Here is an 18,888-nt window from a genome sequence, read left to right on the forward strand (position 1 = left end):
TTTAAGCATAACATGTGCATTTTGTTTATATATCAATATTTCATGTGTAAATGTTAAATATAAACAGTATGATTTTTTAAATATAGATGACTAATTATAAAAATATAAAAAAATAAATTTTTTTTTATGGTTTCAAGTACATCAAACTATATTTTTAAATGTTTATCTGTGTATTATAATATTTAAAAGTTAGCCATGCCTGTTAAATCAATACTAGCATAATTGTATGGAGTGTTATAATTGATAGCAAACTTCAAATAATTTATTTGGGCTTCTTAAATTGACTTTTCATTAAATTCTTGACATAGTTGAGTACATGTTTTTCCCAATCATTTACTAAAATATTATTTTTATTTTAAGTTTTTATAAAATTTAAATATTAATATTTAATATACCTAGTATAAAATATTATATTATATATTATAACAGCAATATTATAAAATATTAATTTACTGTTAAACAAAAACTTCTTGTGTGTACATTTCTTGTTTTAACATAACTCAGTGTGTTAAAATTAAAAATGTTGACTTTTAATAACCTACATTTTAATTTCAAATTATACTTCAAAGTTTTCTGATCGTTTTAACTTTAAAAAATTGGTTTGAATACTTGCTATTTATTATTACTTGTTTATTCATTATTAACAATAATAATTATGATAGTTAAAAAAATATGGAGTGCAAATATTAATAAAAAAAACAATTTCTGGTAATTTTCTGCTCTTCTACTATAATCTTAAAAAAAATTGCAGAACTCCATGCTATAAAAAAAAAAAATGTAAATTAATAATTATTCTAAAATAAGTCTCATGTTAAAAACAACAACTGTATAACATAATCAAAAAAAACTATTTCATAATTTTTTGACCTATTTATTATAAAAGATTTTTATGAAAATAACATGATCGAAATTAAGTTTTCATTAATTAAGACATATTATTATAATTTGGTTTAATAAGTTTAACACTGTAGATTGTTATTATATTTATGCAAGTACCTAGTATTAAAAATTCTGTACAACATTGATCTATAAGAAAACAATATGTGCAAGGTAACTCATTAATTCATTATAATATAATGTTTCAAACACTTGTATATCAATTTTAATTGACTAATTGAATATGTGGTAGGTAACTATACTTATTAGGAAACATTGTATTATTGTCATTCTTTTTTATATGTTACATATTATTGTGTTAATGATATTATGTGATGAGTTTTAATTATGTTACTTATTTGTTATACATTGAAATCATATAGGTGTGTAGTGATATTTTTTAAAATTACTACCCATAATTCTATATTTTTAACCTATAGTTTTGCATAGAAGTAGGTACCTAATTGGTTAAATTCAATTAAAAATGTACACTTAATTATAAGATAACTATTATATACTATTTATGATAAGACTTTGTTGGTCGATTATACAAAATACAATAAAAGATATTATATTTACCTATAATAGGCAATACATAATCTAAAATAAATGTATACGTAATACAGTTTTTTCTTTTTTAGATATTTTATTTATTTGTTCTAATATTAAACACTAAATAATTCAATTTTCAATAATCATCCATTACAAGGTATTAGAAAAGTTTGGTACAGCAATAATGAATGGGGCTAAGTGGCTAACAAGTTAATTTCTTGAAATACCTAAAATAAGTTAGAAGTTCTGAAACCAAATTTTTATCTTAATCTTTATTCTTCATCATGACCATGATGTTCCCACAGAGTATGCAGGGTATGCACTTGCATATCTTGCGGGCAGAAGCTTGTTTTAGGGGGCACATAAACAACACTGGACTTTCAGTTCATAATTTCGATTGGTGGTAAATTATGTAAGTAACGATATATGGACTTGTTTTTATATTTACTGTTAGTGGTTCTCAATAATTTAAGGAATATGGGTTTAATTTGTATTGTAAGTATTAACTATTAACTAATAGGTACATAGAAAAAACTGGATCCAATAACATATTATAATATACATATCATACATAATACAAACCTATTTTTAAGAATTTGTTGGTAGGAGGGGTGCGCTTCATTGAGTATCCCCCCACCCCCACCCTTGTATCCGGGTCTGCCATCTACATTCATTTTAAGAACATTTTTTTATAGAGTGGCACATTTTATCATCCGCATATAATTAAGTCTGTGTACGCCCATGATCATGACATTGTACCTACCTTTCATTGATAAACAAAATTGTTGGCAAAATTAATATTAGTCAAAATGACTAATTTGCTATTGAATTAACAACATCTGTGTAACTTGAGAACTGAAAAGCCTACTTTTCAAAGTCGAAACAGCAGTTTTTAAAAGTTTAAATTACCATGTCATATTCATTTTATAGCATCACCACAAAAGACAAATAATTCCGATATTTTAAATACTTTATTTTAGAAAAAAAAATATTATAAAAAATGTAATTCTAATATCCCCATCAAAATTAACTTATTTTTGTAGAATTTTTATTGTTCCTAACTAAAATACATTTCTAACAAACGTTTTATATTAGTATACCGAGTGGTTCTTTTATCACACCAATTATTCAAAAAGTATGTTTTTGAAAAAAAAAATTTTACATGGTTTCAAGTGTTGTAAAAACAAAGATTTATTAAAAATTAAATCCTTATAATTTTTTTAAATTTTATTTTTTAATTGTTGGTATAAATTTCACAATTTTGAATTCACAAAATAAACAACTCATTATATATTTATTAAATGTTTAAAAGGTGGGCAAGCCTTCCTGTAGGTACAGTATACATGTCAAATAGGTCACTGTAATGGATATTATGTGATATTTTGATTCAATCCGGGTTCTTTTTAGTGTGCAGTGAGACACATTTTGTGCAGTGGGAAAAGTAATTGGGCAGGGAAATATGTTTCTATGTGCAGTGCAGAAAAAGAATTTCAGGATGATATTTATTGTATAATATAAAACGTAGACCTCAAATTAAAAAAAAAAATTTACATTGAAATTAAAAATTGTTAATATTATTTATTATTATACTATGAATCTGTCAGTCTATTGTGTATAATAGTATAAAGTATATTTTATGATATTATTGCTATTAAAGTTTCTTTTTCTTTTTGTATTACAAAAAGAAAAAGAAGTAGGTTGAATTAATTTTTGGCGAAAAAACTGCATTTGAAAATGTCATTATGTGTTCAAAATATATTTATCTACCAAAAATATTTTTTAATTATTACAAAATAACCAAAATTGTTATTTTTGTTTAAATACTTTCGTTCAAATTCAAACGCTCATGAAAAATTAACTGGCTTTTTATTTGTTGACAAAAGTAAAAAACTCATAACATATTTATGTATTTATTTTTGTATTTATTTAATAATTTGACATCATGTATTAAATTTTTATTCTTTAAATTTAAAAAGATATTGGTCACTAAAAAGACATATTTTTTTGAATTTCTAACAAAATAGATTACTCATTTCTGTGATTTTGACGAACTTTATCAAAAATCTAACTGTATACACTTACGACAAATATTGTGACAATGTATTTTAGATGTTTTTGGAATGTAAAAAAGTCATGAGAAACCTCGCATTACATTTTAAAAATGTCTGACTAAACAAAAACCATTTAATCAAGATTTATATAAAAAAAATTTCAATTACCGTAGGTTGCTGTGCAATAGCTATTAGTAACCAAGGTTGCAAGTGGATCATTGTATTGGATGGTGTTAAATTTAAATTCAATGATATAATATTATTGTAATAAAAAAAAACGATTCTGAGCGAAGACGGTCAGACAGCCTATGATATTACTAAGCATATTTGATGATATTGTTGTGAATAAAGTAATTTATATATAACCTCTTTACGTTGAAGCTTATTTTAAATTTTCAATCCTTGACCTCGATTTTGAAAAATAAACATTTTATACATTTTTAACTACAAAATAATTATTAAATTTTAAATTTGATAATTTTGTCGAAATTTGAACGTTAAATGCTTATAAAAAAATTGTGAATATGTATTTATGTATATATAATGTCCGTAAACAGCTAAAAAGAATTAAAATATTTTCAAAATCTTATGGTGTATAGTAAATGAAAATATAATCACTCAGTAAAATGTTCATGTATCTACAGTTATTTTTTATTGAATTACAAGAAAATAACAAAATCATTAAATGTAAAAATATAAATTTCAGACGCGCATAAAAATTTAATTTAAGTTTCTTCTAGACATTTTTTTTTCGATAAAGGTAGACAAACTTATGAGTAATCTTATATTACATTTTCTAATCTTAGATTTAAAAAGAAAAATTTTTATGAATTCTCAACTCAAAATAATTTGCTAATTTTCATGATTTTTCCGTATTTTGTCAAAATTTGAACTTTAAATGCTTATAAATAAAAACTGTGACTAAGGATTTTTAATTTTTTTCATCTGCCTTTGAAACAATAACCTAGGAGCCTTCTATTAAATTTTCAAGCTTTTTTACTCAATAGATAAAATTTTATTGATATTTATAGAAAAAAAAACTAAAAAAATTGAAAACTGACAATGACCGTAAACAGCTCAAAAAGAATCAAAATATTTTGTAAATTTTATGGTGTATAGAAAATGCTAATATAAACATTTAGTCAAAATTTCATGTCCCTACGGTCATTTGTTTTAGAGTTACACCAAAAACCAAAATCGATTTTCTCGAAAACAGATTTTGCGTAAAAATTCCCGTTTTTCCTTAATTTTTCTTTTGTTTTTCACGTCGCTTGTGAACCCCCAAAGTACCAACTAGATTCACTTTCCTATCAGAAAAGTTACTATTGAAGAAAATCCAAGCACTTTTACTGTCCTAAAAGGTGACGACAGACACAAAAAAAAAATAAAAAAAAAAAAAAACAAACATCATTGTAAAATCAATACATTCATCGCTTCGCTCAGAATCTAAAATATGTTAAAAATTAATATTATTCGAATCTAACTTATATGGAAATATTGTATGACGTATAAAAACTATATACCTACTATAATTTAGTTTTGGGTTGGAAAAAATTAAGTACGCTAGCGTTGTATAAGCAAATTAACTTTTCTTTAATTTAATAAAAAGTTAACAGAATGTGTGTATTAACTTTTAACTTAAGTTAGTTAACCTATAGTTAAATTAACTTTTAACTTTTTGTTATTGGTGCATATTAACTTAACTTAACTGAGTTAAAAAAAATCATTAACTTGCCCAGCCTTGCTAAAATCCGATGAATGAAATAAAAAACAAATTTAACCCTTTGTAAATATTCACCTATTTTCTTTATTAATTCTATTAATTCTTTATCTATTCTATTATTAATTATATATACATTTACATTATACCATTGATTATACTTATATATTTTGTTTTTAAAGTAATACACAATTTTTAATTATTAAGTAAAATAAAAATATGCAATTTGCAAAAAAAAAAAAAACATGATAAGCATGACGTAAGAAACAACTTATAAGTGACACTTCCAACATTATTATTATTTAGTTCAATTTCAATATTCCCTATAGTTCTTTGAGATAACACTTTTATTTAAGTTTTAGTAAAACACATTCAATACAAATAGAACAATTAAAACATGTTTTCGTCTTTTTTAATAAAAAAAACTCTTTTTCCAACTAGATAATATTGGATGGATAAATGAATAATACCTAAATATTTTTAGTCATCGTTGGTTGCCAAGCATATACCAAAACCGTCTCCGGCGTGTATTGTGTCTATGATTATACTACAAATGGAATCTGTCTGGTCCAATTCAATTTTCAAAGTTCATTAGGAAAACAATTTACAATTTTAAAATACTCATAACTCGTTTTAAAATAAAAATGTAACAAAAAGCCCATTAGATTGCCTGAATAATAATCTAACATTTTAAATTTTATAAGAGATCAATTCACTCTAATTTTTAATCTAATGGAGCTTAACGTGTTCTGCTGATTGTACAATTTTGCGTAAAAATTCCCGTTTTTCCTTAATTTTTCTTTTATTTTTCACGTCGCTTTTGAAAACTACTGGGAAATTTTTACTTTTGACCCCCCAAAGTACCAACTAGATTCACTTTCCTATCAGAAAAGTTACTGTTGAAGAAAATCTAAGCACTTTTACTGTCCTAAAAGGTGATGACAGACACATAAAAAATAAAAAATAAAATAAAAAACACATCATTGTAAAATCAATACATTCATCGCTTCGCTCAGGATCTAAAACTGTTTTTATATTCTTGAGAATTTTTGGTTACAGAATAACCTACTTGTAATTACGTGGAACCTTGTTGTAAGTTTTCAATCCTTAGCTATAAAATTTGAATATTTTATATATTTTTAACTACAAAACTGTTTTTAAATTTTAAATTTGATAAATTTTGTCAAAATCAAATTTTAAATTCTTATAAAAAAATTGTGCCTATGTAATATGTAATTTTAATATTTTCAACTGCTCTTGTATCAATATTTCAGGAACCTTGTAATCCTTATATACCTATTAATATTCAAGCTTTTTGATATTACGAATAAAATTGTTCTGCCATTTATAGAAAATGTCCTTCAACAGCTAAAAGCAATTCAAAATATTTAGAAAATTGTACGGTCTATAGAAAATGCTACTATAAACATTCAATGAACATTTATTGTATATTGTATGTATCATATTTTGTTGTAGAGTTACACTAAAAACCCGGGGTTTTTGAAAACTACTAGGGATTTTAAAATTTGACCTACTGAATGCACAACTAAATTCACTTACCCATCCAAAAAGATACTTAAGTTGAAAATCGAAGCATTATTTCGACTACTCATCGTGTACACACACAAAAAAAAAACTTTGTAATATTAATACATTCATTGCTCCGCTCAGAATCTAAAATACTTTACGTATTTTTACATTTTTTTGGGAGAAATTACAAGATGTCATTGGCTTTGTTCGGATTGCATCACATTTTTTGTTATAGACCCCGCAAAAACAGTTATGCTTTATATCCCATGCTCCGCAAATTGTAGAGACGGTCTTGGTGGGTACTACTTTTCTATGTAGGTATACGCTTCAGTAGTAGAGTGTACACTCTACAGATAGTTAAAAATATCATTAGCAAATTATGCACTACACAAATTTAAAAAGATTGAAACTGAAAATGTCCGTAAACAGCTCATAACAAGTCAAAATATTTTTAAAATGTTATGATCTATAGAAAATGCTAATATAAAATTGCCATTTGTTTTAGCGTTACACTAAAAACCAAATTCGATTTTTCGTAAAAATTCCCTTTTTTTCTTAATTTTGACCACCCCAATGCAGCAACTAGATTCACTTTCCCATTGAACAAGAAGTTAAAATCGAAACATTATTTCGACTAATTATCATGTACACAGACACAAAAAATAAATAAAACACATCATTGTAAAATCAATACATTCATCGATTATTTTATGAATATTTTTATTATTATTGTTATTATTATTATTTATATTTCGTTAATGCTTTGAAAGCATTCAATATTAGAGGACCCGTGTTCACCTTTTAATTTGCAAAAACACAAAGGAACGTAATGACTATAATGGCTATTTAAATATCCATGTATAGTGAAAAGCTGCACAAAATGCATTACGTAATACGTAAATGGTCCATCCATGATCCATGTAAAGGATTTCTGTTTTACACATACCTTCAAAGTTTATTTTACAACAGAATAATATAATAGTAACCCTTTCTTTACTGTCTATCGTATTGAAGAACATTTTAATTTCTAATTGTCATACATTGGGTTTCATTAAAAAAAATATGAAAGTCAAAATAACTAGGTATTGCGTCATTTTGGCATTATCTTTCTCCTAGCATTATAAAAATTTCTTTTGGTATAATTTACACAACTAACCTGTATTTGACTATAAGTTCCATTCAATGAATTTTCATCCTATTTGAGTTTGTTTATAGGTTAGTTAAGTACTTTACACTATTATCCTCTGTCACCTTTCGTTTTTCACCAGTACTTTATTCACCTGCAGTACCCGTTGAAATATATTTTCGGTTAATGCTTTCTGATTAAGTAGTGTTCGTTGGAAAGTTATTGTTCAATCATTTACAGAATTCATCATTTTAAAACGCGGAACACCATTGTCTATTTTATAATGCTGTGTTAATTTATTTTTATATACTTACTATCTCAATATCGCGGCTTCACCCGTCTAAAGTTTTTTTGTGGCAAATCCTATATAATATATTCGCTATATAGGTATATCTCGGTTTGAATGTTACTGTTTTAATTTAGCTCAGTTCACTGGTAAATCGGTGTTGGTGTACCTAGCTTTGAGAAATAATTCAACCTAGGTATGCACAACCACAAGTCAGATTTAGCATTTGGCATATTTTTTAATGTGGTTTAAATTATTTACTCCTTAAACTTTTATGACACCTTTAAAGCAATCTCTGAGATTTTCGTCAAAATCAATTGAGTAATTGTTGAGTACCTACATAAGCTGAACACATTAATTTGGTTTTAAGATATAGTTTCTTTAATCGAGGCCTTTAAACACGACGATTTGATGCATGATTGTGCCTGAACTGACCGAATAACTAATGGAAACCATTTAGGTACCTATTACAAAAAAAAAAATTTCCACTAATACTATTATAATCTGCAACCATTAATAAACAAAAAATAAAAATTTAATTTTCACTGTGGATCTCAAGATCCGTATTTGACCAGCTCTTTAAAATTCGAATAGTAAGTTATCGGAAAATCCTTTCTTATCGCACAACTATATTATTAAAGGAACCACTATTCCAAATTTCAAGTTCGTACGTTTTGTAGTTTTTGAGTTATATCGATCAGTATTAGTGAGTGAGTGGTATTTGGCATTTATATATTATATAGACTACTATAATATGTTGTAAGTTTAAGAATAATATATTGAGTAGAATCATTTACTTTTCGCTCTTTTAACTGTCACCCGAGTTTCACGATTTACTGACTATTATAGTCGACAGTCACACACTCAAAGTTTGTCAAATTTATTGTTTCGTCGACGTCACCTTGCACGTCCGATTCATGACAGACGTTACATTTAAGATTAATTAACTTCCAATGACGCATGGTCCCAGCCTTATACTTTCTTAAGTATTCTCGTTCAGACGTCTATAATTTGAATTTATTACCTATACATTTTAACCATTTATATTTTATGCATGCAATCCGGCAATCGGTATTGTACTCCACTTGGCACAAACGGTTTTGAGCATTTATTCGCATTAGATCGAATAATGTGTTTCGGAACCAATTTTGGTAATATTATTTTGTGTTATGTTTTTTTATTATATTGATATTATGTTTTGTAGATATACTATATACCATATACATGGTCTGTAATAAGAAACCAAGAGATATCTACTTTTTTTTTATTACGAAACAAATCCACATTAATTAAAATAATAAGTTCCAATTTGTTATAGGTCAATACAAAAGTTAAATAATATACAAATAATATTCAATACAATATAATCAACTAACTATTTTACAAATGTTCACTTTTCAGTATATCATTTAAAACTAATATTCAAATGAATACTTCGAATAAATGGAAAGATAAATTAAATAATGAAAAATGACAAAGATCCGAAATTAACATTTAAAATATATAATAGTATTGTAATAGTAAATTATAATATATACACCACACGGAATCGTGTAGATATATATTATTTTTGTTTGTACATATATTATATGCAAGGCTGGGCAGTTAAAATTAAGTTAATTTTATTTCAAAAATATCTAAATTAAGTTATTTTTTGTCCGAAGAATAATGCAAATTTTATTTAATAAACCATATTATGTCTAGAATTTTTTATTTTTGAAAATTATCAAATTTTAACTTAACACTAAGTTAACTTTTAACTTAACGATTTAAAGAAAAAAAATATGGGTAACTTAACTTAATTATTTTAAAATAACTTAACATAGGTAACGAGTTAAAAAAAAATCATTAAGTTGCCCAGTCTTGTATGTATGTACACATACTATTTATAGGAATAAAACACCCATACCATAATATAATATATTGATATTCAGAATTGGAATCTCGTCGTCGATCTATTCAAAACATAATCTTAATTGGACTGGAACTCGGTTAATAATAAATAATAATAATAACGCTGAATTTAAATACAGGCAATAACTGGATAACAAAAGAAAACGCGAAAAACGAGAGAAAAACACGATAAGAGATGATGAGGAACAACTTTCCATAGACACGCAGATTACCTGTGTTGCATAGTTGCGGTAGTAGTCCTTATACATGTACGGCGGGGGCGGAGGTCAGTTTCTTCGACTCTGGTAGGTATTTTGTAGCAATGGGTACGGTGGGTGATGTGAGTGCGGCGATTGCGACGGACCAGTACCGGCGTTAAGCCAATCGTTGCTGTCGGCCGCGGTCGGCGAGTGCCAACCAGTGATGGCGGCGGGGATGGAAGTGGCACCACCGCTGTTACTGCTGCTGCTGCCCGCCACCAGCTTTTGCCAGTCGGGTCTGTGCTTTCACCGTGCCAGGCCCATTCCTAGTCGGTACGTTGTCTTTTGGACGGACCACCCGCAGATTGATATTGTTGAATTTGATTTTCATTCCAACCAATACCAGCCAATGTGTTTATTAATTTCGGAAAAACACTTGTGACATCTTGTAACAAGGCCATGGGTGTATCATTCGGGTGCATCGACCTGAGGCGTCCATTTCTCCGCAACACAGTCAATTGCTCGCTGTCAAACAAACGACGGGTGAAATTTATTAACCTCTACCTAACACTGTCGGATGAGTAATAGGAGGTATAATTATTATTAAAAGTAGATAGGAGCAGAGACACTTACGAATTTCCACTGAATAATGTTGTATTTAAGCATTTGCTTAAGACGTAAGCGCATTTCGTGACTGTACATTTAGGCAGCACCATCTGGATTAGATCGTTTAATGTTATCATCAAATCAGAATATATATATGGTTTGGCGTTTATGCAATATATCATTTTCCCTTGAAGTGTTGCCTTTTGGATCTGTTTTAAATATGTGTATATTATTTATTTTTTAAATACAAACTGGTGGATGTATTAAACATATTATAATAATTAAAAAAAAGTTATTTGGTTTTCTATATGAAAAATAAATCTAAATAGTAGCTTTTTGTGTTAATACTACTATAACTTTAGTTTAATAACATACAGGCCCGTTACTTATTGCTATATTGCAATTTATCAAATAATAAATGTCGAAACAATTTTATTGTAAGAAGTTAAAAATATTCCACAAATATTAAGTATAAAAAAATAATTTTATACCAATTTTAAATAATGCTCAAACCTTTAATTTACAGAATAACTACATACATTTAAATCACCAGCCTAGAGAAACTAATATCTATTAATATGAAAACGTACATTTAAATACAAAACATTTATGTAAAACAAAGTCAATAAAATTAAAATATTATTAATTTAAAGATTAACTCATAGTATCTTATGTTTATTAATGAACATAATCAACTTATCTATGTTATACAAAATTGGCTGAAATTGATGCACATGCTATTTTTGTGAGTAAATATATACTTGTTTTTAAAAATAAAGGTATCAAGATTTTATATTTTATATAGGTGTGAAATATAATATAATTTTATTCTAGGCCCCAATAACTTCAGTCAATCTTAAAATATTAAACATCATTAACCTTGTATGCATCATTATTAGATGTGTCAAGTTCCCACATCCGTTCCGGTATTCTTGTCAATTCCCAGCTAATATTAGGAAGAACAGGAGTCATCTGCACCATTAGAGGTACAGGGCTGGATGGTGATGACGATAAGTCAATGATTTCTGAGGGAGCAATTATAATGGGTCCAACATTTGTCATTGTGTTGCGCTGTTGATTATTGGTGAAAAGATCATACACAGATTGGCCTCTATATGACTGCTGAGTTTGAAGATAAGTAATTTGTTTTTGTTGCAACTGTTGTTGTTGGGCTTGGCTATTGTAAGAATGTTGATTGTAGAATTGTCTCATTTGACTTGAATATGATATTACATTGCTATTGATTATTGGATTGTACATAGTTGATTATAGTTTGGTACATTGACTATTAGGTACAATGTTGGAGTATGAAATGGTAATAATTTTTTTTCTGTTTTTAGATTTTTACAAATTTGATTATTTATGTTATTTTGTTTACACTTACCCAATTACTGGTGCCGTACTGTCTGCACGGACTAAATACGGTGGTGGAACAAAATTACCCGAACCGCTTATCAAACTGCTGCCTTGAGACATTGTTGAACTCTGAAAATCCAATAAAAACTAAATGTAAAAACTGTTGATTTACTAATATGTATTACATAGCCTACAATGTAATATTAATAGTAGTAAAAATAAAACCAACCATTGAATTCAAACCCTTAATTATATCACACAAGCTAAACTTGTAGTCAATACTTTTATTACATTATAAATTAACTTTAATGAAGCATCAAAATATATTAAATTATAAAATGATCCAATATATTAATAGCTAGACTTGTTATTTTAAAACAATTTCAAAGAAAATAAAAGAAAAGCTTCATACCTTATTGTTTATTAATATATTAACATTACTTTAAGTCTACAAAAACATGTAAAAAAATGCTTAATTGTTTGAATTACCAACTGAGGAATGACACTAATTAGTCCATTCCTTTATAAAAATACAAGAAAGTTAATTCTTTAATGGAGACAAAAGTATAAAATCAAAAACAGTTTACCGTGTGAGCTTTGAACTACAGATAATTGGTTGAGTATTTCTATATAAGAGGCGAGGAATAAAAGGAGAAAAAAAATTAAGAAAGTTGAAAATTAAGTACCGCATTATAGCATTGCCCAACTATGCTTTGATTTCTGGCTGCAATAGAATAGGCACAAGTTGTTGATGGTGGCTGAGCCTGAGTGGTATATGAATTCACCTACAAAAATATTATTTATCTATTTAGAATACAGGCTGATTGTAGAGAAAAAAATTGGTTTATTTAAAAGCATGCACGACACTACCATTACTATGAAGTATAATTAAATTAAATGAAACAAATAAAAGCAAAATTAAATGTAAAAAACTAAAAAGCCTTTAAACCTTTTTTCTCATATTTATATTATTTTGATAGGTACAAAATATATTATAATTATAAATTGATAGACCTTTTTATTTATAGATCCATTATTTATTAATATTTAATAGTAAATAGTACTAAAAATAATTATAAGCCTAAAATAATTGATACATTTGAATACATTGTGAAAACACAAGTAACAAATTATCTAAAGAACCAAAAATAAAAAAGCAATTTAATATATATATTTAAATAATATATTTATATTATTTATATATAATTCATACCATTGTTTGGTAGCCATCTGTTTTGATAGGAGATCATCATCACTGGTATAATCGGTGGTAATACTGGTGCAGGTACGGTTAAGGTATGAGGAGTAGTATTTTCAGCAGGTACTACGTCAGGGGGTTCTCTGATCCAGTCACTGGGTGGATTTACACGGGTTGATTTCTTATTAGTTAGGAGTTGTGTATAAACCTCCTTACCTGGCCAATATTCCTCAATATTTGTTTGCGGTGGAAAATAATTCTTGATATCATCAAGATCGATCACTGTGCAAGAGTCACTAAGAAAAAACTCATTTGTGATACCCTGAATTGTTCTACAACAGAACTTGAGATAGGCCAAGTTCCAATTTTCTAATTTTACAGCTCGACGCTCTAGAATTTCTGATTTGCCTTTAAAGAAGAAAATCGGAACGTATTTTCGGTTATCTTCAATACAATATGGCACAATACATTCAGAGTTAATACGTATAAAACCGCATTTTTCTGTGCTACCTGGAGTAATATTGCACATTAATTTTTTATAACATACTTCTATGAACGTATAAAATTCATGAACTTTTTCTAAACGAACAATATAATCTTTTCCTGCGAAAAACATTTTTTTCCCGTATATACAGTCGGCATGTTTTTTGTTGATTTCGTTTAATAATATAGCGTCAGAATCAGTGATAATATGACTTCTTACAGATGTGCATTTATAAATATCTGCATGTAAATAATCTAAATAGTTGCTGAGAAGGTGAGTTTCAGCCATACGTACAGATACAAACTTTAAAAGTTTACCATTAATTACTCGTATGATATAGGGTACATAGTATCCAGCGATTAATTTCCATGACAATTTACCTATATTGCATAAAAGAACATAAAATATAATGTTTTCATAGGAAATTTCAAATCATGAATTAACTTTTATTTGCTTACCTTTAATACTTTCGACATCTTCACAATCTTTAAGTAATTTTCCTTGCATATTTTGTTCTGTGTTATTCGTTGTAATTGGTGCGGAACTGCTGCTGTTGCAGTTTTTTGATAATTTTCTTTCATTTTGAGAGCCATTGCATTTACTTCAGGATCGTCACATTCGTTTTTAACATTTTCCCTGTAATTTAACTATACAAATGTTTTAATATAATTTAACTATACAAATGTTTTAATATAATTTAAATTATAGGTACTAAAAATAATTTTAAAAAAATATTTTTTTAGAAAGTAATTTTTGGATTTTAAATTAAAAATTTGAATAATTATAACTACAAGAACATTTTTCAAAAGGAAGTAAAAGAAAATAATAGGCAAACTAAAAACTGTATTATTTATTTTATGAGTACTATAAAGCTCTAATGAAGTTAAAAAAAACTTGATGGCAAAATTAATGTTAGTAAACTCTTATATACTACTTTGTCTTGAGTTGCTTTCACTAGACAAGTCAAAAAAAACTGTTGGTTATCTTATATTTTAGTTATTCATAAAAAATTGAAAATAACAGAATAAAACTACCTATTTAACATTAGTATATTTTTTATTTGTTTTGAGATTATATAAGTTATAACTAAAGAGCAGATTTATATGCAATTGCATATTTTTTTTATTTTCACATTTTTTGGATTTTTGTCAATAATTTTTACGAATTCTAAGAGTTTGAAGCTAATGGGGATTTGTTTGCATATTACTGCATGCTTAATGGTTATGGCATATTTCTAAATATTTTGACAGAATTCAAAATATATTACATATTGAAGCAAAAATTCTAAAAAAATGTATAAAATACATTAATAATACCTTTTGTAGTATTATTCATTTTAATAATTATAAATTATAAATTACAATTTTTTTTGTTTATTAAGTAGGGAGATAATAGAGAGTAATAATAATAATAATAAAAATAATAATAATACCTATAATATATATCTATAATTATTATTATATTATAAGTTATTTAATTTGTTTCAAATTATTTTTGAGGAATAAATTTATAAACTACTAAATTGTGAATCTTTACCATATTACACAATTTAAAATTTATGTTCTTGCAGATTTGTTGCACATGTTCTCGATTTCGACTGCATATTTTGAAACTTATTAATGCATAATAATTCGCGCTCTAGTTATAACTTATAATTTATAGTTAGAATAAAAAGACAGTTATGGTTATTCACACTCTCAAATACCAACTAGATAAAATGTATAACTTCCACATAGGCCTATATTACTGTTTTTTAAAGCTCTCTTTTTAGAAACCTATTATAATTTAAAAGTAATATATTTATATACACCTAACTAGTTGAAAAAAAAATTTTTTGAAAATGTTGTGACGCAAAGCCAATTTAATATTAATATTGTTTACACGTAATGCAATAACTAATATAATAATATTATGTAAGTAGGTATACAATTATAATTATTGTTGCAATATAAAACAAAAATAAAAATATAGATAGTTTCTTAACATTTATTATTAACCATTTAACCCTTTATTTATATTATAGCGGAAGTTTATTGTTTGTCATATTTACATTTTACAGATGACAATTCAATGTGCACAAGATAAACACCGGTAACGCATTACGATGTAATCGCAAACTTACATATTATTATGTAATTAAATATAACACAATACGGATTTATACTTTTAATATTGTTTCAATGATGTAACAAACAAAAAAAATTTAAAATAGAAAACCACTTTTATGGTTTATTTGGCATGCATATTCGGACGAAAATAAAATCAAAATCTAGTAAAACGAAGTCTTAACAAACATAGTTTCAAAATCTTGGCGGAGCGATGCATGCAATTGTTTACAATAAAATAATTGGGTCAAAATTATAGAATATCCTTAACTTTCAATTATTGGAAAAAAAATTTATAAATAGAGGGAAAACGGGAATTTTTAGTCAAAACCACCAGTTTTGTCGACATCGATTTTGTTATGTAATTACACAATTTAAAACCGATAATATTCACTAAATTATTATAATTTATAATATTAGTTTTTTTCTGAGGTATTTACTATAGGTACCTACAATGGTATAATTTTCAATATATTTAGATTTTTCGAGCTTTTTATAGATATTTTACAATTTTTTTTAAATATAAGATTTTACCTCTGCTAATATTTATCCGACAAAAAGATTGAAGATTTATTTGAACGTTTCTGATGTTGTTTATAATGAAAATTAGAATTGAAAAAATAAAATTTAGTCATGAATCTACAAACATTTTATGAGAGTGTTTTATGTAAGAATTTGAACAAAATTCGTTAAAATCGCAAACGGCAACAGGACTTGGGACAGTTACCTAAAATCTCGATTATGCTGTAAACAATTACCGGTATTATATTCAAGTACTAGATTTATTAGTAAGATAACTTGAACATCACAATATTCACAAAATCACAACACGATATTACCAACTGCTACGACTATGTACAACTAAAGATAGTATTAAATGATATACCTACCTATAGATTTCGACAAAAGTGTTCATATATTAACAAATACGAGGAAGATTTATAATGACAATTAAATATAAAATTGTATTCTTATCACATACGGATTGTTTTCATGTTTATTAATTATATTTATTATTTTAATACCTTTATGATTATGATTATGACAATATTCTTGTAATTTTAGAAATGCAGCTATTGTTAAAATACCAAATAACTAATTGTCCAATACAATTTACAATCGCCAATTGGTCAAATACGGTTTTTGGTGCTATATACCTATACATGACTCTGTGTTCAGAATTTTATCGTTATTCACCACATTAAATAATTTTGTTTAGGTAAAACGATTTCACTTGTCATTAATAACCACATAATTCACTGTGGAATAGTATTGAATATTTTAAATTCTAAATATTATCTAATATATTGCCTATTTAGTATATTGTGGCAACGGGTTAACCACGCGGTTTACACGGAGTGACAGTGCAATACAGTAGAATTTCTATATTACAAAGTCTCATGTAACATAAAAAAAAATCATTTAAAAAATTCGAGAATTTCGTTAAATAGAATTTAATAAATTTGGTTTCCAAAAATATTTCGTCAAACGGGATATTTTGTTAAGTTTGTTGTATGGAAGTCTGTAAAACATTTAGGTCGTTTTTAAGAGGACGCTATACGGCCATTTTTGTCTCCGTCTAACAAGTTACAACTAACAACTAACAAGTTCGTAACATGGGAAATTCACGACCAGCAGATCACGTTTAGCTCCGTTAGTTTAAAAATTAGAGTGAATGGACCTAATATAAAACTTGATGATAAGAATATTATCTGTGTTTGTATGAGGGTGTTTTACGACAGTTCAATTATTTAGCAAGTAAAGCGTATAATTAATACCTATAATATAGAGTAAATTAAGAATAAATATAACTTATTTAAAAGCTGAATTACCTATCGTAAAAAACAACATGGGTACAAACACAGATATTGTTCTTATCATCAAGTTTCATAATAGGTCAATTCACTCTAATTTTTAAACTAATGAAACTAAATGTAATCTTCTGAGCGTAAATTTGCAATGTCACACGCATGTAAGACGGAGACAAAAAATTAACATCGTACATCCTCTTAAATGTTGACGAAATTGTATATTATAGTTAAGTCATTATTTCTAATCAAACTATTTAAAATTTTTTTTTTACCTAATTCAAAGAGTACTAATTTTAGAATTTTAAAACATTCAATGTTATTTAAATTCTGTGGAAAGATGGCAGAAACAAATATGTACATTTTGTTAATTTAAAAACAGGGATAACAAAAATTTTAGTTATTTTATTGAATTCAAAAATATTAGTATGGACATTTTAAAAATATTTAGATTAAAATAAGCTATTTCCTATTTATGCGATGAATCTCTTCACATTGTTTTACTTCTACGATATTGACTCTATAATTAATGAAAATAGTATATGATATGAATAGTTCAATAAATAGTTTTAACACGCTAGTAACATCCATAAAAATGTATTAATATTAATTTTAATAACGTTAATATTATTGAATTTAAATATTTGTCAGCTGAAATACTGTCAGTGACATTATTTTCGGAATTTGTATAGCTTCTCGACTATTTGAGGGCTGAGGCTTACTAATTCGTCGCGAGAACGATCTGAACAACTCAACAACCACGACTTTATTGCAGTTTCTCAGAGCGTATTACTTGATTTTATCTTAGTTCATAGTGGTCACTGGCATAATAAATAATGTAACAATTATTATAAAAACATTTTTTCTTCACAATAATAGTGTATAATATAAAAAGAGAGGAAGAACGCTATGCTAAAAAATCGTAATAAACCATAGCGAGCGATAATACGACGAAATCCGGTTTACAAATTATTGCAGATAAAATATACGCGTCAACATAAAGATTATTGGGATATAAAAGTTATGGTGAAAATTGCTTATCAAAAAGCTTTGACGTATTCCAGTGTATTATGGGTTACCTAAATAGGGTTCTCAAA

The 18,888-nt window shown here is 26.6% G+C and overlaps 1 pseudogene; it reads right to left on the bottom strand.

Annotated features, from left to right (window-relative positions):
• Window positions 1–9,628: 9,628 nt before the first annotated feature.
• On the bottom strand, window positions 9,629–17,550 carry LOC132934863 (uncharacterized; annotated as a pseudogene).
• Between the last annotated feature and the right edge of the window lie 1,338 nt (window positions 17,551–18,888).

The sequence above is a fragment of the Metopolophium dirhodum genome, chromosome 1 (genome assembly GCF_019925205.1).
Source record: "Metopolophium dirhodum isolate CAU chromosome 1, ASM1992520v1, whole genome shotgun sequence".
NCBI classification, from domain to species: Eukaryota; Metazoa; Arthropoda; class Insecta; order Hemiptera; family Aphididae; genus Metopolophium; species Metopolophium dirhodum.